The 24,087-nt window shown below is 54.9% G+C and overlaps 1 protein-coding gene and 1 pseudogene across 2 annotated transcripts in view; both read left to right on the top strand.

Annotated features, from left to right (window-relative positions):
• The window catches only part of LOC141094145 (uncharacterized), a 217,938-nt gene that overhangs the window by 13,274 nt on the left and 180,577 nt on the right, over positions 1-24,087 (top strand). The window lies entirely within an intron of this gene.
• LOC141094158 (uncharacterized) overlaps positions 17,867-24,087 on the top strand; it is a 44,452-nt pseudogene continuing 38,231 nt past the window's right edge.

Raw genomic sequence — 24,087 nt, 5'->3', positions numbered from 1 at the left:
GCTGGAGGCTCCATTATTCTCTATGTGGAGTGTGGCTCTGCGGGTGGAGGTCGGTGCCGGAGGCTCCATTCTCTATGTGGATTGTGGCTCTGCGGGTGGAGGTCGGTGCTGGAGGCTCCATTATTCTCTATGTGGAGTGTGGCTCTGCGGGTGGAGGTCGGTGCTGGAGGCTCCATTATTCTCTATGTGGAGTGTGGCTCTGCGGGTGGAGGTCGGTGCTGGAGGCTCCATTATTCTCTATGTGGAGTGCGGCTCTGCGGGTGGAGGTAGGTGCCGGAGGCTCCATTATTCTCTATGTGGAGTGCGGCTCTGCGGGTGGAGGTCAGTACCTGAAGCTCCATTATTCTCTATGTGGAGTGCGGCTCTGCGGGTGGAGGTCGGTGCTGGAGGCTCCATTATTCTCTATGTGGAGTGTGGCTCTGCGGGTGGAGGTCGGTGCCGGAGGCTCCATTATTCTCTATGTGGAGTGCGGCTCTGCGGGTGGAGGTCGGTGCCGGAGGCTCCATTATTCTCAATGTGGAGTGTGGGTGGAGGTCGGTGCTGGAGGCTCCATTATTCTCTATGTGGAGTGCGGCTCTGCGGGTGGAGGTCGGTGCTGGAGGCTCCATTATTCTCTATGTGGAGTGCGGCTCTGCGGGTGGAGGTCGGTGCTGGAGGCTCCATTATTCTCTATGTGGAGTGTGGCTCTGCGGGTGGAGGTCGGTGCCGGAGGCTCCATTATTCTCTATGTGGAGTGCGGCTCTGCGGGTGGAGGTCGGTGCTGGAGGCCCCATTATTCTCTATGTGGAGTGTGGCTCTGCGGGTGGAGGTCGGTGCTGGAGGCTCCATTATTCTCTATGTGGAGTGTGGCTCTGCGGGTGGAGGTCGGTGCTGGAGGCTCCATTATTCTCTATGTGGAGTGTGGCTCTGCGGGTGGAGGTCGGTGCTGGAGGCTCCATTATTCTCTATGTGGAGAGTGGCTCTGCGGGTGGAGGTCGGTGCCGGAGGCTCCATTATTCTCTATGTGGAGTGTTGCTCTGCCGGTGGAGGTCGGTGCTGGAGGCTCCATTATTCTCTATGTGGAGTGCGGCTCTGCGGGTGGAGGTCGGTGCTGGAGGCTCCATTATTCTCTATGTGGAGTGCGGCTCTGCGGGTGGAGGTCGGTGCTGGAGGCTCCATTATTCTCTATGTGGAGTGCGGCTCTGCGGGTGGAGGTAGGTGCCGGAGGCTCGATTATTCTCTATGTGGAGTGTGGGTGGAGGTCGGTGCTGGAGGCTCCATTATTCTCTATGTGGAGTGTGGCTCTGCGGGTGGAGGTAGGTGCCGGAGGCTCCATTATTCTCTATGTGGAGTGTGGGTGGAGGTCGGTGCTGGAGGCTCCATTATTCTCTATGTGGAGTGAGGCTCTGCGGGTGGAGGTAAGTGCTGGAGGCTCCATAATTCTCTATGTGGAGTGCGGCTCTGCGGGTGGAGGTCGGTGCTGGAAGCTCCATTATTCTCTATGTGGAGTGCGGCTCTGCGGGTGGAGGTCGGTGCTGGAGGCTCCATTATTCTCTATGTGGAGTGTGGCTCTGCGGGTGGAGGTAGGTGCCGGAGGCTCCATTATTCTCTATGTGGAGTGCGGCTCTGCGGGTGGAGGTCAGTACCTGAGGCTCCATTATTCTCTATGTGGAGTGCGGCTCTGCGGGTGGAGGTCGGTGCTGGAGGCTCCATTATTCTCTATGTGGAGTGTGGCTCTGCGGGTGGAGGTCGGTGCTGGAGGCTCCATTATTCTCTATGTGGAGTGTGGCTCTGCAGGTGGAGGTCGGTGCTGGAGGCTCCATTATTCTCTATGTGGAGTGCGGCTCTGCGGGTGGAGGTAGGTGCCGGAGGCTCGATTATTCTCTATGTGGAGTGTGGGTGGAGGTCGGTGCTGGAGGCTCCATTATTCTCTATGTGGAATGCAGCTCTGCGGGTGGAGGTCGGTGCTGGAGGCTCCATTATTCTCTATGTGGAGTGCGGCTCTGCGGGTGGAGGTCGGTGCTGGAGGCTCCATTATTCTCTATGTGGAGTGCGGCTCTGCGGGTGGAGGTCGGTGCTGGAGGCTCCATTATTCTCTATGTGGAGTGCGGCTCTGCGGGTGGAGGTCGGTGCTGGAGGCTCCATTATTCTCTATGTGGAGTGCGGCTCTGCGGGTGGAGGTAGGTGCCGGAGGCTCGATTATTCTCTATGTGGAGTGTGGGTGGAGGTCGGTGCTGGAGGCTCCATTATTCTCTATGTGGAGTGTGGCTCTGCGGGTGGAGGTAGGTGCCGGAGGCTCCATTATTCTCTATGTGGAGTGTGGGTGGAGGTCGGTGCTGGAGGCTCCATTATTCTCTATGTGGAGTGAGGCTCTGCGGGTGGAGGTAAGTGCTGGAGGCTCCATTATTCTCTATGTGGAGTGCGGCTCTGCGGGTGGAGGTCGGTGCTGGAAGCTCCATTATTCTCTATGTGGAGTGCGGCTCTGCGGGTGGAGGTCGGTGCTGGAGGCTCCATTATTCTCTATGTGGAGTGCGGCTCTGCGGGTGGAGGTCGGTGCTGGAGGCTCCATTATTCTCTATGTGGAGTGTGGCTCTGCGGGTGGAGGTAGGTGCCGGAGGCTCCATTATTCTCTATGTGGAGTGCGGCTCTGCGGGTGGAGGTCAGTACCTGAGGCTCCATTATTCTCTATGTGGAGTGCGGCTCTGCGGGTGGAGGTCGGTGCCTGAGGCTCCATTATTCTCTATGTGGAGTGCGGCTCTGCGGGTGGAGGTCAGTACCTGAGGCTCCATTATTCTCTATGTGGAGTGTGGCTCTGCGGGTGGAGGTTGGTGCTGGAGGCTCCATTATTCTCTATGTGGAGTGTGGCTCTGCGGGTGGAGGTCGGTGCTGGAGGCTCCATTATTCTCTATGTGGAGTGCGGCTCTGCGGGTGGAGGTCGATGCTGGAGGCTCCATTATTCTCCATGTGGAGTGTGGCTCTGCGGATGGAGGTTGGTGCTGGAGGCTCCATTATTCTCTATGTGGAGTGTGGCTCTGCGGGTGGAGGTCGGTGCCGGAGGCTCCATTATTCTCTATGTGGAGTGTGGCTCTGCGGGTGGAGGTCGGTGCTGGAGGCTCCATTATTCTCTATGTGGAGTGTGGCTCTGCGGGTGGAGGTCGGTGCCGGAGGCTCCATTATTCTCTATGTGGAGTGTGGCTCTGCGGGTGGAGGTCGGTGCTGGAGGCTCCATTATTCTCTATGTGGAGTGCGGCTCTGCGGGTGGAGGTCGGTGCTGGAGGCTCCATTATTCTCTATGTGGAGTGCGGCTCTGCGGGTGGAGGTCGGTGCTGGAGGCTCCATTATTCTCTATGTGAAGTGCGGCTCTGCGGGTGGAGGTCGGTGCTGGAGGCTCCATTATTCTCTATGTGGAGTTCGGCTCTGCGGGTGGAGGTAGGTGCCGGAGGCTCGATTATTCTCTATGTGGAGTGTGGGTGGAGGTCGGTGCTGGAGGCTCCATTATTCTCTATGTGGAGTGTGGTTCTGTGGGTGGAGGTAGGTGCCGGAGGCTCCATTATTCTCTATGTGGAGTGCGGCTCTGCGGGTGGAGGTCGGTGCTGGAGGCTCCATTATTCTCTATGTGGAGTGTGGCTCTGCGGGTGGAGGTAGGTGCCGGAGGCTCCATTATTCTCAATGTGGAGTGTGGGTGGAGGTCGGTGCTGGAGGCTCCATTATTCTCTATGTGGAGTGCGGCTCTGCGGGTGGAGGTCGGTGCTGGAGGCTCCATTATTCTCTATGTGGAGTGTGGCTCTGCCGGTGGAGGTCGGTGCCGGAGGCTCCATTCTCTATGTGGAGTGCGGCTCTGCGGGTGGAGGTCGGTGCCGGAGGCTCCATTATTCTCTATGTGGAGTGTGGCTCTGCGGATGGAGGTTGGTGCTGGAGGCTCCATTATTCTCTATGTGGAGTGTGGCTCTGCGGGTGGAGGTCGGTGCCGGAGGCTCCATTATTCTCTATGTGGAGTGTGGCTCGGCGGGTGGAGGTCGGTGCTGGAGGCTCCATTATTCTCTATGTGGAGTGTGGCTCTGCGGGTGGAGGTCGGTGCCGGAGGCTCCATTATTCTCTATGTGGAGTGTGGCTCTGCGGATGGAGGTTGGTGCTGGAGGCTCCATTATTCTCTATGTGGAGTGTGGCTCTGCGGGTGGAGGTCGGTGCCGGAGGCTCCATTATTCTCTATGTGGAGTGTGGCTCTGCGGGTGGAGGTCGGTGCTGGAGGCTCCATTATTCTCTATGTGGAGTGCGGCTCTGCGGGTGGAGGTCGGTGCTGGAGGCTCCATTATTCTCTATGTGGAGTGCGGCTCTGCGGGTGGAGGTCGGTGCTGGAGGCTCCATTATTCTCTATGTGGAGTGCGGCTCTGCGGGTGGAGGTCGGTGCTGGAGGCTCCATTATTCTCTATGTGGAGTTCGGCTCTGCGGGTGGAGGTAGGTGCCGGAGGCTCGATTATTCTCTATGTGGAGTGTGGGTGGAGGTCGGTGCTGGAGGCTCCATTATTCTCTATGTGGAGTGTGGTTCTGTGGGTGGAGGTAGGTGCCGGAGGCTCCATTATTCTCTATGTGGAGTGCGGCTCTGCGGGTGGAGGTCGGTGCTGGAGGCTCCATTATTCTCTATGTGGAGTGTGGCTCTGCGGGTGGAGGTAGGTGCCGGAGGCTCCATTATTCTCTATGTGGAGTGTGGGTGGAGGTCGGTGCTGGAGGCTCCATTATTCTCTATGTGGAGTGCAGCTCTGCGGGTGGAGGTCGGTGCTGGAGGCTCCATTATTCTCTATGTGGAGTGTGGCTCTGCGGGTGGAGGTCGGTGCCGGAGGCTCCATTCTCTATGTGGAGTGCGGCTCTGCGGGTGGAGGTCGGTGCCGGAGGCTCCATTATTCTCTATGTGGAGTGTGGCTCTGCGGGTGGAGGTCGGTGCTGGAGGCTCCATTATTCTCTATGTGGAGTTCGGCTCTGCGGGTGGAGGTAGGTGCCGGAGGCTCGATTATTCTCTATGTGGAGTGTGGGTGGAGGTCGGTGCTGGAGGCTCCATTATTCTCTATGTGGAGTGTGGTTCTGTGGGTGGAGGTAGGTGCCGGAGGCTCCATTATTCTCTATGTGGAGTGCGGCTCTGCGGGTGGAGGTCGGTGCTGGAGGCTCCATTATTCTCTATGTGGAGTGTGGCTCTGTGGGTGGAGGTAGGTGCCGGAGGCTCCATTATTCTCTATGTGGAGTGTGGGTGGAGGTCGGTGCTGGAGGCTCCATTATTCTCTATGTGGAGTGCGGCTCTGCGGGTGGAGGTCGGTGCTGGAGGCTCCATTATTCTCTATGTGGAGTGTGGCTCTGCGGGTGGAGGTCGGTGCCGGAGGCTCCATTCTCTATGTGGATTGTGGCTCTGCGGGTGGAGGTCGGTGCTGGAGGCTCCATTATTCTCTATGTGGAGTGTGGCTCTGCGGGTGGAGGTCGGTGCTGGAGGCTCCATTATTCTTTATGTGGAGTGTGGCTCTGCGGGTGGAGGTCGGTGCTGGAGGCTCCATTATTCTCTATGTGGAGTGCGGCTCTGCGGGTGGAGGTAGGTGCCGGAGGCTCCATTATTCTCTATGTGGAGTGCGGCTCTGCGGGTGGAGGTCAGTACCTGAAGCTCCATTATTCTCTATGTGGAGTGCGGCTCTGCGGGTGGAGGTTGGTGCTGGAGGCTCCATTATTCTCTATGTGGAGTGTGGCTCTGCGGGTGGAGGTCGGTGCCGGAGGCTCCATTATTCTCTATGTGGAGTGCGGCTCTGCGGGTGGAGGTCGGTGCCGGAGGCTCCATTATTCTCAATGTGGAGTGTGGGTGGAGGTCGGTGCTGGAGGCTCCATTATTCTCTATGTAGAGTGCGGCTCTGCGGGTGGAGGTCAGTGCTGGAGGCTCCATTATTCTCTATGTGGAGTGCGGCTCTGCGGGTGGAGGTCGGTGCTGGAGGCTCCATTATTCTCTATGTGGAGTGTGGCTCTGCGGGTGGAGGTCGGTGCCGGAGGCTTCATTATTCTCTATGTGGAGTGCGGCTCTGCGGGTGGAGGTCGGTGCTGGAGGCCCCATTATTCTCTATGTGGAGTGTGGCTCTGCGGGTGGAGGTCGGTGCTGGAGGCTCCATTATTCTCTATGTGGAGTGTGGCTCTGCGGGTGGAGGTCGGTGCTGGAGGCTCCATTATTCTCTATGTGGAGTGTGGCTCTGCGGGTGGAGGTCGGTGCTGGAGGCTCCATTATTCTCTATGTGGAGTGTGGCTCTGCGGGTGGAGGTCGGTGCTGGAGGCTCCATTATTCTCTATGTGGAGTGTGGCTCTGCGGGTGGAGGTCGGTGCCGGAGGCTCCATTATTCTCTATGTGGAGTGTTGCTCTGCTGGTGGAGGTCGGTGCTGGAGGCTCCATTATTCTCTATGTGGAGTGCGGCTCTGCGGGTGGAGGTCGGTGCTGGAGGCTCCATTATTCTCTATGTGGAGTGTGGCTCTGCGGGTGGAGGTAGGTGCCGGAGGCTCCATTATTCTCTATGTGGAGTGTGGCTCTGCGGGTGGAGGTCGGTGCTGGAGGCTCCATTATTCTCTATGTGGAGTGTGGCTCTGCAGGTGGAGGTCGGTGCTGGAGGCTCCATTATTCTCTATGTGGAGTGCGGCTCTGCGGGTGGAGGTAGGTGCCGGAGGCTCGATTATTCTCTATGTGGAGTGTGGGTGGAGGTCGGTGCTGGAGGCTCCATTATTCTCTATGTGGAGTGTGGTTCTGTGGGTGGAGGTAGGTGCCGGAGGCTCCATTATTCTCTATGTGGAATGCGGCTCTGCGGGTGGAGGTCGGTGCTGGAGGCTCCATTATTCTCTATGTGGAGTGCGGCTCTGCGGGTGGAGGTCGGTGCTGGAGGCTCCATTATTCTCTATGTGGAGTGCGGCTCTGCGGGTGGAGGTCGGTGCTGGAGGCTCCATTATTCTCTATGTGGAGTGCGGCTCTGCGGGTGGAGGTAGGTGCCGGAGGCTCGATTATTCTCTATGTGGAGTGTGGGTGGAGGTCGGTGCTGGAGGCTCCATTATTCTCTATGTGGAGTGTGGCTCTGCGGGTGGAGGTAGGTGCCGGAGGCTCCATTATTCTCTATGTGGAGTGTGGGTGGAGGTCGGTGCTGGAGGCTCCATTATTCTCTATGTGGAGTGAGGCTCTGCGGGTGGAGGTAAGTGCTGGAGGCTCCATTATTCTCTATGTGGAGTGCGGCTCTGCGGGTGGAGGTCGGTGCTGGAAGCTCCATTATTCTCTATGTGGAGTGTGGCTCTGCGGGTGGAGGTCGGTGCTGGAGGCTCCATTATTCTCTATGTGGAGTGCGGCTCTGCGGGTGGAGGTCGGTGCTGGAGGCTCCATTATTCTCTATGTGGAGTGTGGCTCTGCGGGTGGAGGTAGGTGCCGGAGGCTCCATTATTCTCTATGTGGAGTGCGGCTCTGCGGGTGGAGGTCAGTACCTGAGGCTCCATTATTCTCTATGTGGAGTGCGGCTCTGCGGGTGGATGTCGGTGCCTGAGGCTCCATTATTCTCTATGTGGAGTGCGGCTCTGCGGGTGGAGGTCAGTACCTGAGGCTCCATTATTCTCTATGTGGAGTGCGGCTCTGCGGGTGGAGGTCGGTGCTGGAGGCTCCATTATTCTCTATGTGGAGTGTGGCTCTGCGGGTGGAGGTTGGTGCTGGAGGCTCCATTATTCTCTATGTGGAGTGTGGCTCTGCGGGTGGAGGTCGGTGCTGGAGGCTCCATTATTCTCTATGTGGAGTGTGGCTCTGCGGGTGGAGGTCGGTGCTGGAGGCTCCATTATTCTCTATGTGGAGTGTGGCTCTGCGGGTGGAGGTCGGTGCTGGAGGCTCCATTATTCTCTATGTGGAGTGTGGCTCTGCGGGTGGAGGTCGGTGCCGGAGGCTCCATTATTCTCTATGTGGAGTGTTGCTCTGCTGGTGGAGGTCGGTGCTGGAGGCTCCATTATTCTCTATGTGGAGTGCGGCTCTGCGGGTGGAGGTCGGTGCTGGAGGCTCCATTATTCTCTATGTGGAGTGTGGCTCTGCGGGTGGAGGTAGGTGCCGGAGGCTCCATTATTCTCTATGTGGAGTGTGGCTCTGCGGGTGGAGATCGGTGCTGGAGGCTCCATTATTCTCTATGTGGAGTGTGGCTCTGCAGGTGGAGGTCGGTGCTGGAGGCTCCATTATTCTCTATGTGGAGTGCGGCTCTGCGGGTGGAGGTAGGTGCCGGAGGCTCGATTATTCTCTATGTGGAGTGTGGGTGGAGGTCGGTGCTGGAGGCTCCATTATTCTCTATGTGGAGTGTGGTTCTGTGGGTGGAGGTAGGTGCCGGAGGCTCCATTATTCTCTATGTGGAGTGCGGCTCTGCGGGTGGAGGTCGGTGCTGGAGGCTCCATTATTCTCTATGTGGAGTGCGGCTCTGCGGGTGGAGGTCGGTGCTGGAGGCTCCATTATTCTCTATGTGGAGTATGGCTCTGCGGGTGGAGGTAGGTGCCGGAGGCTCGATTATTCTCTATGTGGAGTGTGGGTGGAGGTCGGTGCTGGAGGCTCCATTATTCTCTATGTGGAGTGTGGCTCTGCGGGTGGAGGTAGGTGCCGGAGGCTCCATTATTCTCTATGTGGAGTGTGGGTGGAGGTCGGTGCTGGAGGCTCCATTATTCTCTATGTGGAGTGAGGCTCTGCGGGTGGAGGTAAGTGCTGGAGGCTCCATTATTCTCTATGTGGAGTGCGGCTCTGCGGGTGGAGGTCGGTGCTGGAAGCTCCATTATTCTCTATGTGGAGTGCGGCTCTGCGGGTGGAGGTCGGTGCTGGAGGCTCCATTATTCTCTATGTGGAGTGCGGCTCTGCGGGTGGAGGTCGGTGCTGGAGGCTCCATTATTCTCTATGTGGAGTGTGGCTCTGCGGGTGGAGGTAGGTGCCGGAGGCTCCATTATTCTCTATGTGGAGTGCGGCTCTGCGGGTGGAGGTCAGTACCTGAGGCTCCATTATTCTCTATGTGGAGTGCGGCTCTGCGGGTGGATGTCGGTGCCTGAGGCTCCATTATTCTCTATGTGGAGTGCGGCTCTGCGGGTGGAGGTCAGTACCTGAGGCTCCATTATTCTCTATGTGGAGTGCGGCTCTGCGGGTGGAGGTCGGTGCTGGAGGCTCCATTATTCTCTATGTGGAGTGTGGCTCTGCGGGTGGAGGTAGGTGCCGGAGGCTCCATTATTCTCTATGTGGAGTGTGGGTGGAGGTCGGTGCTGGAGGCTCCATTATTCTCTATGTGGAGTGCGGCTCTGCGGGTGGAGGTCGGTGCTGGAGGCTCCATTATTCTCTATGTGGAGTGCGGCTCTGCGGGTGAAGGTCGGTGCTGGAGGCTCCATTATTCTCTATGTGGAGTGCGGCTCTGCGGGTGGAGGTAGGTGCCGGAGGCTCCATTATTCTCTATGTGGAGTGTGGGTGGAGGTCGGTGCTGGAGGCTCCATTATTCTCTATGTGGAGTGCGGCTCTGCGGGTGGAGGTCGGTGCTGGAGGCTCCATTATTCTCTATGTGGAGTGCGGCTCTGCGGGTGGAGGTCGGTGCTGGAGGCTCCATTATTCTCTATGTGGAGTGTGGCTCTGCGGGTGGAGGTCGGTGCCGGAGGCTCCATTATTCTCTATGTGGAGTGCGGCTCTGCGGGTGGAGGTCGGTGCCGGAGGCTCCATTATTCTCTATGTGGAGTGTGGCTCTGCGGGTGGAGGTCGGTGCTGGAGGCTCCATTATTCTCTATGTGGAGTGTGGCTCTGCGGGTGGAGGTCGGTGCTGGAGGCTCCATTATTCTCTATGTGGAGTGTGGCTCTGCGGGTGGAGGTCGGTGCTGGAGGCTCCATTATTCTCTATGTGGAGTGCGGCTCTGCGGGTGGAGGTCGGTGCTGGAGGCTCCATTATTCTCTATGTGGAGTGCGGCTCTGCGGGTGGAGGTCGGTGCTGGAGGCTCCATTATTCTCTATGTGGAGTGTGGCTCTGCGGGTGGAGGTCGGTGCCGGAGGCTCCATTATTCTCTATGTGGAGTGCCGCTCTGCGGGTGGAGGTCAGTACCTGAGGCTCCATTATTCTCTATGTGGAGTGCGGCTCTGCGGGTGGAGGTCGGTGCTGGAGGCTCCATTATTCTCTATGTGGAGTGTGGCTCTGCGGGTGGAGGTCGGTGCTGGAGGCTCCATTATTCTCTATGTGGAGTGCGGCTCTGCGGGTGGAGGTCGGTGCTGGAGGCACCATTATTCTCTATGTGGAGTGCGGCTCTGCGGGTGGAGGTCGGTGCTGGAGGCTCCATTATTCTCTATGTGGAGTGTGGCTCTGCGGGTGGAGGTCGGTGCTGGAGGCTCCATTATTCTCTATGTGGAGTGTGGCTCTGCGGGTGGAGGTCGGTGCCGGAGGCTCCATTATTCTCTATGTGGAGTGTGGGTGGAGGTCGGTGCTGGAGGCTCCATTATTCTCTATGTGGAGTGCGGCTCTGCGGGTGGAGGTCGGTGCTGGAGGCTCCATTTTTCTCTATGTGGAGTGTGGCTCTGCGGGTGGAGGTCGGTGCCGGAGGCTCCATTATTCTCTATGTGGAGTGCGGCTCTGCGGGTGGAGGTCGGTGCCGGAAGCTCCATTATTCTCTATGTGGAGTGTGGCTCTGCGGGTGGAGGTCGGTGCTGGAGGCTCCATTATTCTCTATGTGGAGTGTGGCTCTGCGGGTGGAGGTCTGTGCTGGAGGCTCCATTATTCTCTATGTGGAGTGTGGCTCTGCGGGTGGAGGTCGGTGCTGGAGGCTCCATTATTCTCTATGTGGAGTGTGGCTCTGCGGGTGGAGGTCGGTGCTGGAGGCTCCATTATTCTCTATGTGGAGTGCGGCTCTGCGGGTGGAGGTAGGTGCCGGAGGCTCCATTATTCTCTATGTGGAGTGCGGCTCTGCGGGTGGAGGTCAGTACCTGAGGCTCCATTATTCTCTATGTGGAGGTCGGTGCTGGAGGCTCCATTATTCTCTATGTGGAGTGTGGCTCTGCGGGTGGAGGTCGGTGCCGGAGGCTCCATTATTCTCTATGTGGAGTGCGGCTCTGCGGGTGGAGGTCGGTGCTGGAGGCTCCATTATTCTCTATGTGGAGTGCGGCTCTGCGGGTGGAGGTCGGTGCTGGAGGCTCCATTATTCTCTATGTGGAGTGCGGCTCTGCGGGTGGAGGTCGGTGCTGGAGGCTCCATTATTCTCTAAGTGGAGTGCGGCTCTGCGGGTGGAGGTCGGTGCTGGAGGCTCCATTATTCTCTATGTGGAGTGCGGCTCTGCGGGTGGAGGTAGGTGCCGGAGGCTCGATTATTCTCTATGTGGAGTGTGGGTGGAGGTCGGTGCTGGAGGCTCCATTATTCTCTATGTGGAGTGTGGTTCTGTGGGTGGAGGTAGGTGCCGGAGGCTCCATTATTCTCTATGTGGAGTGCGGCTCTGCGGGTGGAGGTCAGTGCTGGAGGCTCCATTATTCTCTATGTGGAGTGTGGCTCTGCGGGTGGAGGTAGGTGCCGGAGGCTCCCTTATTCTCTATGTGGAGTGTGGGTGGAGGTCGGTGCTGGAGGCTCCATTATTCTCTATGTGGAGTGAGGCTCTGCGGGTGGAGGTAAGTGCTGGAGGCTCCATTATTCTCTATGTGGAGTGCGGCTCTGCGGGTGGAGGTCGGTGCTGGAGGCTCCATTACTCTCTATGTGGAGTGCGGCTCTGCGGGTGGAGGTCGGTGCTGGAGGCTCCATTATTCTCTATGTGGAGTGCGGCTCTGCGGGTGGAGGTCGGTGCTGGAGGCTCCATTATTCTCTATGTGGAGTGTGGCTCTGCGGGTGGAGGTAGGTGCCGGAGGCTCCATTATTCTCTATGTGGAGTGCGGCTATGCGGGTGGAGGTCAGTACCTGAGGCTCCATTATTCTCTATGTGGAGTGCGGCTCTGCGGGTGGAGGTCGGTGCTGGAGGCTCCATTATTCTCTATGTGGAGTGTGGCTCTGCGGGTGGAGGTCGGTGCTGGAGGCTCCATTATTCTCTATGTGGAGTGTGGCTCTGCGGGTGGAGGTCGGTGCCGGAGGCTCCATTATTCTCTATGTGGAGTGCGGCTCTGCGGGTGGAGGTTGGTGCCGGAGGCTCCATTATTCTCTATGTGGAGTGTGGCTCTGCGGGTGGAGGTCGGTGCTGGATGCTCCATTATTCTCTATGTGGAGTGTGGCTCTGCGGGTGGAGGTCGGTGCTGGAGGCTCCATTATTCTCTATGTGGAGTGTGGCTCTGCGGGTGGAGGTCGGTGCTGGAGGCTCCATTATTCTCTATGTGGAGTGTGGCTCTGCGGGTGGAGGTCGGTGCTGGAGGCTCCATTATTCTCTATGTGGAGTGCGGCTCTGCGAGTGGAGGTAGGTGCCGGAGGCTCCATTATTCTCTATGTGGAGTGCGGCTCTGCGGGTGGAGGTCAGTTCCTGAGGCTCCATTATTCTCTATGTGGAGTGCGGCTCTGCGGGTGGAGGTCGGTGCTGGAGGCTCCATTATTCTCTATGTGGAGTGCGGCTCTGCCGGTGGAGGTAGGTGCCGGAGGCTCCATTATTCTCTATGTGGAGTGCGGCTCTGCGGGTGGAGGTCAGTACCTGAGGCTCCATTATTCTCTATGTGGAGTGCGGCTCTGCGGGTGGAGGTCTGTGCTGGAGGCTCCATTATTCTCTATGTGGAGTGTGGCTCTGCGGGTGAAGGTCGGTGCTGGAGGCTCCATTATTCTCTATGTGGAGTGTGGCTCTGCGGGTGGAGGTCGGTGCCGGAGGCTCCATTATTCTCTATGTGTAGTGCGGCTCTGCGGGTGGAGGTCAGTTCCTGAGGCTCCATTATTCTCTATGTGGAGTGCGGCTCTGCGGGTGGAGGTCGGTGCTGGAGGCTCCATTATTCTCTATGTGGAGTGTGGCTCTGCGGGTGGAGGTCGGTGCCGGAGGCTCCATTATTCTCTATGTGGAGTGTGGCTCTCCGGGTGGAGGTCGGTGCTGGAGGCTCCATTATTCTCTATGTGGAGTGCGGCTCTGCGGGTGGAGGTCGGTGCCTGAGGCTCCATTATTCTCTATGTGGAGTGCGGCTCTGCGGGTGGAGGTCGGTGCTGGAGGCTCCATTATTCTCTATGTGGAGTGTGGCTCTGCGGGTGGAGGTCGGTGCTGGAGGCTCCATTATTCTCTATGTGGAGTGTGTGGAGTGCGGCTCTGCGGGTGGAGGTCGGTGCTGGAGGCTCCATTATTCTCTATGTGGAGTGCGGCTCTGCGGGTGGAGGTCGGTGCTGGAGGCTCCATTATTCTCTAAGTGGAGTGCGGCTCTGCGGGTGGAGGTCGGTGCTGGAGGCTCCATTATTCTCTATGTGGAGTGCGGCTCTGCGGGTGGAGGTAGGTGCCGGAGGCTCGATTATTCTCTATGTGGAGTGTGGGTGGAGGTCGGTGCTGGAGGCTCCATTATTCTCTATGTGGAGTGTGGTTCTGTGGGTGGAGGTAGGTGCCGGAGGCTCCATTATTCTCTATGTGGAGTGCGGCTCTGCGGGTGGAGGTCAGTGCTGGAGGCTCCATTATTCTCTATGTGGAGTGTGGCTCTGCGGGTGGAGGTAGGTGCCGGAGGCTCCCTTATTCTCTATGTGGAGTGTGGGTGGAGGTCGGTGCTGGAGGCTCCATTATTCTCTATGTGGAGTGAGGCTCTGCGGGTGGAGGTAAGTGCTGGAGGCTCCATTATTCTCTATGTGGAGTGCGGCTCTGCGGGTTCAGGTCGGTGCTGGAGGCTCCATTATTCTCTATGTGGAGTGCGGCTCTGCGGGTGGAGGTCGGTGCAGGAGGCTCCATTATTCTCTATGTGGAGTGTGGCTCTGCGGGTGGAGGTAGGTGCCGGAGGCTCCATTATTCTCTATGTGGAGTGCGGCTCTGCGGGTGGAGGTCAGTACCTGAGGCTCCATTATTCTCTATGTGGAGTGCGGCTCTGCGGGTGGAGGTCGGTGCTGGAGGCTCCATTATTCTCTATGTGGAGTGTGGCTCTGCGGGTGGAGGTCGGTGCTGGAGGCTCCATTATTCTCTATGTGGAGTGTGGCTCTGCGGGTGGAGGTAGGTGCCGGAGGCTCCATTATTCTCTATGTGGAGTGCGGCTCTGCGGGTGGAGGTCAGTACCTGAGGCTCCATTATTCTCTATGTGGAGTGCGGCTCTGCGGGTGGAGGTCGGTGCTGGAGGCTCCATTATTCTCTATGTGGAGTGTGGCTCTGCGGGTGGAGGTCGGTGCTGGAGGCTCCATTATTCTCTATGTGGAGTGTGGCTCTGAGGGTGGAGGTCGGTGCCGGAGGCTCCATTATTCTCTATGTGGAGTGTGGCTCTGCGGGTGGAGGTCAGTACCTGAGGCTCCATTATTCTCTATGTGGAGTGCGGCTCTGCGGGTGGAGGTCGGTGCTGGAGGCTCCATTATTCTCTATGTGGAGTGTGGCTCTGCGGGTGGAGGTCGGTGCTGGAGGCTCCATTATTCTCTATGTGGAGTGTGGCTCTGCGGGTGGAGTTCGGTGCCGGAGGCTCCATTATTCTCTATGTGGAGTGTGGCTCTGCGGGTGGAGGTCGGTGCTGGAGGCTCCATTATTCTCTATGTGGAGTGCGGCTCTGCGGGTGGAGGTCGGTGCTGGAGGCTCCATTATTCTCTATGTGGAGTGCGGCTCTGCGGGTGGAGGTCGGTGCTGGAGGCTCCATTATTCTCTATGTGGAGTGCGGCTCTGCGGGTGAAGGTCGGTGCTGGAGGCTCCATTATTCTCTATGTGGAGTGCGTCTCTGCGGGTGGAGGTCGGTGCCGTAGGCTCCATTATTCTCTATGTGGAATGCGGCTCTGCGGGTGGAGGTCGGTGCTGGAGGCTCCATTATTCTCTATGTGGAGTGAGGCTCTGCGGGTGGAGGTAGGTGCCGGAGGCTCCATTATTCTCTATGTGGAGTGTGGGTGGAGGTCGGTGCTGGAGGCTCCATTATTCTCTATGTGGAGTGTGGCTCTGCGGGTGGAGGTCGGTGCTGGAGGCTCCATTATTCTCTATGTGGACTGTGGGTGGAGGTCGGTGCTGGAGGCTCCATTATTCTCTATGTGGAGTGCGGCTCTGCGGGTGGAGGTCGGTGCTGGAGGCTCCATTATTCTCTATGTGGAGTGTGGCTCTGCGGGTGGAGGTCAGTACCTGAGGCTCCATTATTCTCTCTGTGGAGTGCGGCTCTGCGGGTGGAGGTCGGTGCTGGAGGCTCCATTATTCTCTATGTGGAGTCTGGCTCTGCGGGTGGAGGTCGGTGCTGGAGGCTCCATTATTCTCTATGTGGAGTGTGGCTCTGAGGGTGGAGGTCGGTGCCGGAGGCTCCATTATTCTCTATGTGAAGTGCGGCTCTGCGGGTGGAGGTCAGTACCTGAGGCTCCATTATTCTCTATGTGGAGTGCGGCTCTGCGGGTGGAGGTCGGTGCTGGAGGCTCCATTATTCTCTATGTGGAGTGTGGCTCTGCGGGTGGAGGTCGGTGCTGGAGGCTCCATTATTCTCTATGTGGAGTGTGGCTCTGCGGGTGGAGTTCGGTGCCGGAGGCTCCATTATTCTCTATGTGGAGTGTGGCTCTGCGGGTGGAGGTCGGTGCTGGCGGCTCCATTATTCTCTATGTGGAGTGCGGCTCTGCGGGTGGAGGTCGGTGCTGGAGGCTCCATTATTCTCTATGTGGAGTGCGGCTCTGCGGGTGGAGGTCGGTGCTGGAGGCTCCATTATTCTCTATGTGGAGTGCGGCTCTGCGGGTGAAGGTCGGTGCTGGAGGCTCCATTATTCTCTATGTGGAGTGCGTCTCTGCGGGTGGAGGTCGGTGCCGTAGGCTCCATTATTCTCTATGTGGAGTGCGGCTCTGCGGGTGGAGGTCGGTGCTGGAGGCTCCATTATTCTCTATGTGGAGTGTGGCTCTGCGGGTGGAGGTAGGTGCCGGAGGCTCCATTATTCTCTATGTGGACTGTGGGTGGAGGTCGGTGCTGGAGGCTCCATTATTCTCTATGTGGAGTGTGGGTGGAGGTTGGTGCTGGAGGCTCCATTATTCTCTATGTGGAGTGTGGCTCTGCGGGTGGAGGTCGGTGCTGGAGGCTCCATTATTCTCTATGTGGACTGTGGGTGGAGGTCGGTGCTGGAGGCTCCATTATTCTCTATGTGGAGTGCGGCTCTGCGGGTAGAGGTCGGTGCTGGAGGTTCCATTATTCTCTATGTGGAGTGCGGCTCTGCGGGTGGAGGTAGGTGCCGGAGGCTCCATTATTCTCTATGTGGAGTGTGGGTGGAGGTCGGTGCTGGAGGCTCCATTATTCTCTATGTGGAGTGTGGCTCTGCGGGTGGAGGTCGGTGCCGGAGGCTCCATTATTCTCTATGTGGAGTGTGGCTCTGCGGGTGGAGGTCGGTGCTGGAGGCTCCATTATTCTCTATGTGGAGTGTGGCTCTGCGGGTGGAGGTCGGTGCCGGAGGCTCCATTATTCTCTATGTGGAGTGCGGCTCTGCGGGTGGAGGTCAGTACCTGAGGCTCCATTATTCTCTATGTGGAGTGCGGCTCTGCGGGTGGAGGTCAGTACCTGAGGCTCCATTATTCTCTATGTGGAGTGCGGCTCTGCGGGTGGAGGACGGTGCTGGAGGCTCCTTTATTCTCTATGTAGAGTGCGGCTCTGCGGGTGGAGGACGGTGCTGGAGGCTCCATTATTCTCTATGTAGAGTGTGGCTCTGCGTGTGGAGGTCGGTGCTGGAGGCTCCATTATTCTCTTATGTGGAGTGCGGCTCTGCATGTGGAGGTCGGTGCTGGAGGCTCCATTATTCTCTATGTGGAGTGTAGCTGTGCGGGTGGAGGTCGGTGCCGGAGGCTCCATTATTCTCTATGTGGAGTGCGTCTCTTCGGGTGGAGGTCGGTGTTGGAGGCTCCATTATTCTTTATGTGGAATGCGGCTCTGCGGGTGGAGGTCGGTGCTGGAGGCTTCATTATTCTCTATGTGGAGTGCGGCTCTGCGGGTGGAGGTCGGTGCTGGAGGCTTCATTATTCTCTTTGTGGAGGTCTGTGCTGGAGGCTCCATTATTCTCTATGTGGAGGTCGGTGCCGGAGGCTCCATTATTCTCTATGTGGAGTGCGGCTCTGCGGGTGGAGGTCAGTACCTGAGGCTCCATTATTCTCTATGTGGAGTGCGGCTCTGCGGGTGGAGGTCAGTACCTGAGGCTCCATTATTCTCTATGTGGAGTGCGGCTCTGCGGGTGGAGGACGGTGCTGGAGGCTCCATTATTCTCTATGTAGAGTGCGGCTCTGCGGGTGGAGGACGGTGCTGGAGGCTCCATTATTCTCTATGTAGAGTGTGGCTCTGCGTGTGGAGGTCGGTGCTGGAGGCTCCATTATTCTCTTATGTGGAGTGCGGCTCTGCATGTGGAGGTCGGTGCTGGAGGCTCCATTATTCTCTATGTGGAGTGTAGCTGTGCGGGTGGAGGTCGGTGCCGGAGGCTCCATTATTCTCTATGTGGAGTGCGGCTCTTCGGGTGGAGGTCGGTGTTGGAGGCTCCATTATTCTTTATGTGGAATGCGGCTCTGCGGGTGGAGGTCGGTGCTGGAGGCTTCATTATTCTCTATGTGGAGTGCGGCTCTGCGGGTGGAGGTCGGTGCTGGAGGCTTCATTATTCTCTTTGTGGAGGTCTGTGCTGGAGGCTCCATTATTCTCTATGTGGAGGTCGGTGCCGTAGGCTCCATTATTCTCTATGTGGAGTGCGGCTCTTCGGGTGGAGGTCGGTGCTGGAGGCTCCATTATTCTCTATGTGGAGTGCGGCTCTGCGGGTGGAGGTCGGTGCTGGAGGCTCCATTATTCTCTATGTGGAGTGCGGCTCTGCGGGTGGAGGTCGGTGCTGGAGGCTCCATTATTCTCTATGTGGAGTGCGGCTCTGCGGGTGGAGGTAGGTGCTGGAGGCTCCATTATTCTCTATGTGGAGTGCGGCTCTGCGGGTGGAGGTAGGTGCTGGAGGCTCCATTATTCTCTATGTGGAGTGCGGCTCTGCGGGTGGAGGACGGTGCTGGAGGCTCCATTATTCTCTATGTAGAGTGCGGCTCTGCGTGTGGAGGTCGATGCTGGAGGCTCCATTATTCTCTTATGTGGAGTGCGGCTCTGCGGGTGGAGGTAGGTGCTGGAGGCTCCATTATTCTCTATGTGGAGTGTAGCTGTGCGGGTGGAGGACTGTGCTGGAGGCTCCATTATTCTCTATAATGGAGGTCGGTGCCGGAGGCTCCATTATTCTCTATGTGGATTGCGGCTCTTCGGGTGGAGGTCGGTGTTGGAGGCTCCATTATTCTCTATGTGGAATGCGGCTCTGCGGGTGGAGGTCGGTGCTGGAGGCTTCATTATTCTCTATGTGGAGTGCGGCTCTGCGGGTGGAGGTCGGTGCTGGAGGCTTCATTATTCTCTATGTGGAGGTCGGTGCCGGAGGCTCCATTATTCTCTATGTGGAGTCCGGCTCTGCGGGTGGAGGTCGGGGCCGGAGGCTCCATTATTCTCTATGTGGAGTGCGGCTCTGCGGGTGGAGGTCGGTGCCGGAGGCTCCATTATTCTCTATGTGGAGTGCGGCTCTGCGGGTGAAGGTCGGTGCCGGAGGCTCCATTATTCTCTATGTGGAGTGTGGCTCTGCGGGTGGAGGTCGGTGCTGGAGATTCCCCATTCCTGAGGGGGGTTTAACCCCTTCAGCATGGAGACTTGGTGTTTTTGCTGCCATTTTATAAGAATCATTGCGTTTCTGTTCTGTTTCCTGTAATAGACACATACGACCCAACTATGGAAGACAGGAATTGAGGAAATGGATTGTTCTCATAGTACAGGGCCCCTTTCTTGCCCCCTCACAGTATAATGCCCCCATTATGCCCCTTATGCAGTATATATGATGCCCCCACACAGTGTAATTCCCCCATTATGCCCCTTATGCAGTATATATGATGCGCCCCACACAGTGTAATGCCCCCATTATGCCCCTTATGCAGTATATATGATGACCCCACACAGTGTAATGCCCCCATTATGCCCCTTATGCAGTATATATGATGCCCCCACACAGTGTAATGATCCATTATGCCCCTTATGCAGTATATATGATGACCCCACACAGTGTAATGCCCCCATTATGCCCCTTATGCAGTATATATGATGCGCCCCACACAGTGTAATGCCCCCATTATGCCCCTTATGCAGTATATATGATGACCCCACACAGTGTAATGCCCCCATTATGCCCCTTATGCAGTATATATGATGACACCACACAGTGTAATGCCCCCATTATGCCCCTTATGCAGTATATATGAAGCCTCCACACAGTGTAATGCCTCCATTATGCCCCTTATGCAGTATATATGATGCCCCCACACAGTGTAATGCCCCCATTATGCCTCTTATGCAGTATATATGATGCCCCCACAAAGTATAATGCTCCCATTATGCCCCTTATGCAGTACAGTTGTGGCCAAATGTATTGACACCCCTGCAATTTTGTCAGATAATACTCAGTTTCTTCCTGAAAATTATTTGCAAACACAAATTCTTTGGTATTATCTTCATTTAATTTGTCTTAACTGAAAAAAAAACAGAGAGAATTGTCCTAAAGCCAAATTGGATATAATTCCACACCAAACATAAAAAAGAGGGTGGACAAAAGTATTGGCACTGTTCGAAAAATCATGTGATGCTTCTCTAATTTGTGTAATTAACAGCACCTGTAACTTACCTGTGGCACCTAACAGATGTTGGCAATAACTAAATCACACTTGCAGCCAGTTGACATGGATTAAAGTTGACTCAACCTCTGTCCTGTGTCCTTGTGTGTACTACATTGAGCATGGAGAAAAGAAAGAAGACCAAAGAACTGTCTGAGGACTTGAGAAACCAAATTGTGAGGAAGCATGAGCAATCTCAAGGCTACAAGTCCATCTCCAAAGACCTGAATGTTCCTGTGTCTACCGTGCGCAGTGTCATCAAGAAGTTTAAAGCCCATGGCACTGTGGCTAACCTCCCTAGATGTGGACGGAAAAGAAAAATTGACAAGAGATTTCAACGCAAGATTGTGCGGATGTTGGATAAAGAACCTCGACTAACATCCAAACAAGTTCAACCTGCCGTGCAGTTCGAGGGTACAACAGTGTCAACCCGTACTATCCGTCGGTGTCTGAATGAAAAGGGACTGTATGGTAGGAGACCCAGGAAGACCCCACTTCTTACCCCGAGACATAAAAAAGCCAGGCTGGAGTTTGCCAAAACTTACCTGAAAAAGCCTAAAACGTTTTGGAAGAATGTTCACTGGTCAGATGAGACAAAAGTAGAGCTGCTTGGGCAAAGGCATCAACATAGAGTTTCCTGGAGAAAAAAGAGGCATTCAAAGAAAAAAACACGGTCCCTACAGTCAAACATGGCGGAGGTTCCCTGATGCTTTTGGGGTTGCTTTGCTGCCTCTGGCACTGGACTGCTTGACCGTGTGCATGGCATTATGAAGTCTGAAGACTACCAACAAATTTTGCAGCATAATGTAGGGCCGAGTGTGAGAAAGCTGGGTCTCCCTCAGAGGTCATGGGTCTTCTAGCAGGACAATGACCCAAAACACACTTCAAAAAGCACTAGAAAATGGTTTGAGAGAAAGCACTGGAGACTTCTAAGGTGGCCAGCAATGAGTCCAGACCTGAATCCCATAGAACACCTGTGGAGAGATCTAAAAATGGCAGTTTGGAGAAGGCACCCTTCAAATATCAGGGCCCTGGAGCAGTTTGCCAAAGAAGAATGGTCTGAAATTCCAGCAGAGCATTGTAAGAAACTCATTGATGGTTACCGGAAGCGGTTGGTCGCAGTTATTTTGGCTAAAGGTTGTGCAACCAAGTATTAGGCTGAGGGTGCCAATACTTTTGTCTGGCCCATTTTTGGAGTTTTGTGTGAAATGATCAATGTTTTGCTTTTTGCTTCATTCTCTTTTGTGTTTTTTCATTTAAGACAAATTAAATGAAGATAATACCAAAGAATTTGTGTTTGCAATCATTTTCAGGAAGAAACTGAGTATTTGACAAAATTGCAGGGGTGTCAATACTTTTGGCCACAACTGTTTATATGATGCCCCCCACACAGTGTAATGCTCCCATTATGCCCCTTATGCAGTATATATGATGCCCCCCACACAGTAAAATGCCCAAATTATGCCCCTTATGCAGTAATAATAATAAAAATAAACTTTATTTCTATAGCGCCGACATATTCCGCAGCACTTTACATTTCAGAGGGGACTTGTACAGACAATATACATTACAGCATAACAATAATCACATAGATCATAACAGATACCAAGAGGAATGAGGGCCCTGCTCGCAAGCTTACAATCTATGAGGGAAAAAAGGGGAGACACGAAAGGTGGGTGGTAACAATTGCCCTGATTGTGTGAACCAGCCATAATGTTAAGTTTGTAACAGTACAGACACAGAGGGCTAATGGATGCATAAAGCATGTGGGAACATGATGTGGGAAACCTGGTTATGGTAAAACTTTTGACTGTGCCACACAGGGATAGATTAGGTTAATGTGTTGAGGCGGTAGGCCAGTCTGAATAAATGAGTTTTCAGGGCACGCTTAAAATTGTGGGGATTGGGGACTAATCGTATTGACCTGGGAAGTGCATTCCAAAGAATTGGCGCAGCACGTGTATAGTCTTGAAGACGGGAGTGGGAGGTTCTGATTATTGTGGATGCTAACCTCAGGTCATCAGCAGAATGGAGGGCACGGGTAGGATGGTATACTGAAACAAGGGAGGAGATGTAGGGTGGTGCTGAGCGATGAAGAGCTTTGTGGGTGAGGGTAATAAGTTTGTACTGAATTCTGGAGTGGATGGGTAGCCAGTGTAATGACTGGCACAAGGTAGAGGCATCGGTGTAACTATTGGCGAGGAATATGATCCTTGTAGCAGCATTCAAGACAGGTTGGAGGGGGGAGAGTTTGGTAAGAGGGAGGCCAATTAGAAGGGAGTTACAATAGTCGAGACGAGAATGAATAAGAGAAACAGTAAGAGTTTTTGCGAAGTCAAAAGTAAGAAAAGGTCGAATTCTAGAAATGTTTTTGAGGTGCAGATAACAAGAGCGAGCCAGTAATCGTATGTGGGGGACAAAGGAAAGCTCGGAGTCAAGTATGACCCCAAGACAGCGGGCATGTTGCTGGGGAGTAATAGTGGAACCACACACGGAGATGGCAATGTCGGGTATAGGTACATTAGTAGCGGGCGGAAACACAAGGAGATCAGTCTTTGACAGGTTCAGTTTCAGATATAGTGAGGACATGATGTTAGACACAGCGTTTAGACAGTCGCTGGTGTTTTCTAGAAAGGCAGGCGTGATGTCAGGAGAAGATGCATATATGATGCCCCCACACAGTGTAATGCCCCCATTATGCCCCTTATGCAGTAAATATGATGCCCCCCACACAGTATGATGCCCCCATTATGTCCCTTATGCAGTATATATGATGCCCCCACGCAGTATAATGCCTCCATAATGCCCCTGTAAGAAGGTGACCGGATACAACACACAGACAAACCGGAAGTAACCAATATAATTATTTATTTCCCAGATAATGGGAATTCTGATCACTATGGCAACAGTGAATAATGCAAAACAGGGTGATTACGAGGTGAAATATACAATATCAGATATACAATGAATTCTCTGGTCACTCTCACTGTAATAGCAGCCTCTAACCAAATGTTACTTTAGCTACTGACAAGGGTGATTTTCCTGACACATATAGTTGACAACACCATCTCTTCTGCGAACACAGGCCATAGTGAGGTCTCCACCTTTTCCTGTTAGGTCACAAGTCGTCCTAAAAAAGTCTGTCATGGCTCACTGAGCCGCCTTCACTTCAACTAGCTTTCGCCTTGTCTTTTGTACTACCCTGAACCAACACCTGTACTGACATCAGTGCTGGAAGCAATGGCCCGGCTCACTCTCACCTCCTGCTCTTTACTGCAGGCGTATACTACTGAGCAGAATCTCCTCACAGATCACTGGCACATCTGTCTCTTGTGCCAGAAGTAATAAGAGCTGGGACTCTGCTGTCTGGACTCTGAGTCTTGACCGGTGCAGGTCAGGTTCTCAGGCCTTGACAGACATAGTCTGGACTCCGGGTCTTGACTAGTGCAGGTCTGGTTCTCGGGCCTTGGCTGGCATAGTCTGGACTCTGGGACTCATCTGGTGCCACCTGGGTTCTGCCACCAAAACCATCTGCCTCGGGCACTTTAACATGGCCTGGTACCTCAGATTCTTCACTGGTACCCATTTCCTTACTTGGCACTAGATCTGTTCTGGCTTTGGTGATATTGCCTTTATAATAACGGTAAACTGCGTCATCAAGATCACCTGACCTGATGTACCATGTAGACTCTTTCTTCCTGAAACTCTCCCTCTTCCCATTGATTCCATAGGGTCCCGTCTGGACAGTAGATAGCAGTCTTTTTGTACAAATGTCGCACAGCCCTGAGGATTTGTTCTTATGACACACCTTTTTACACCCCTTATGCAGTATGTATGATGCCCCTCAAACAGTATGACGTTTCCACAGTACTAGCATCTCTCTCACAAAAGATATTTCCACAGTATCGCCATATCCCCACAGGTAGTATAATCTCACAGTACCGAAGTTCCCTCCATAAACAGTATAATCTTCTCGCAGTACCAACATCCCACCACACACAGTATAATCTTCTCATGGTACTGCCATTCTCTCCACACAGTCACATTTGTTATCTTGCCTGAACAAGGAGCTTCTGTGCTCTGAAAGCTTGCAAACATTATTTTCTGGTTGGCCAATAAAGGTATCACTCTGAGAATACTTTTGTCATCATTGGGTGGAAAAGTTTTCACATTGATTTTTCTAGCTAACACGGTACCACAATATAATTTATTATTGTACATCATCTCCACACCGTATAATGTTTCCATAGTACTATCATCCCACCACACACAGTGTAATGTTTCCACAGTATCGCCTACTTGCACAATATGATACCATCCACACCACCGACAACCTCACAGGTAATTAACAAATACTCACTTAGCCTCATTCTTGGTGCAGATA

This window comes from Dendrobates tinctorius, unplaced genomic scaffold (assembly GCF_039654945.1).
Source record: "Dendrobates tinctorius isolate UK_male_01 unplaced genomic scaffold, ASM3965494v1 ptg000063l, whole genome shotgun sequence".
Lineage (NCBI taxonomy): Eukaryota > Metazoa > Chordata > Amphibia > Anura > Dendrobatidae > Dendrobates > Dendrobates tinctorius.
The sequence above is the reverse complement of the archived record's forward strand: the minus strand, read 5'-3'. Positions and strand labels throughout refer to the sequence as shown.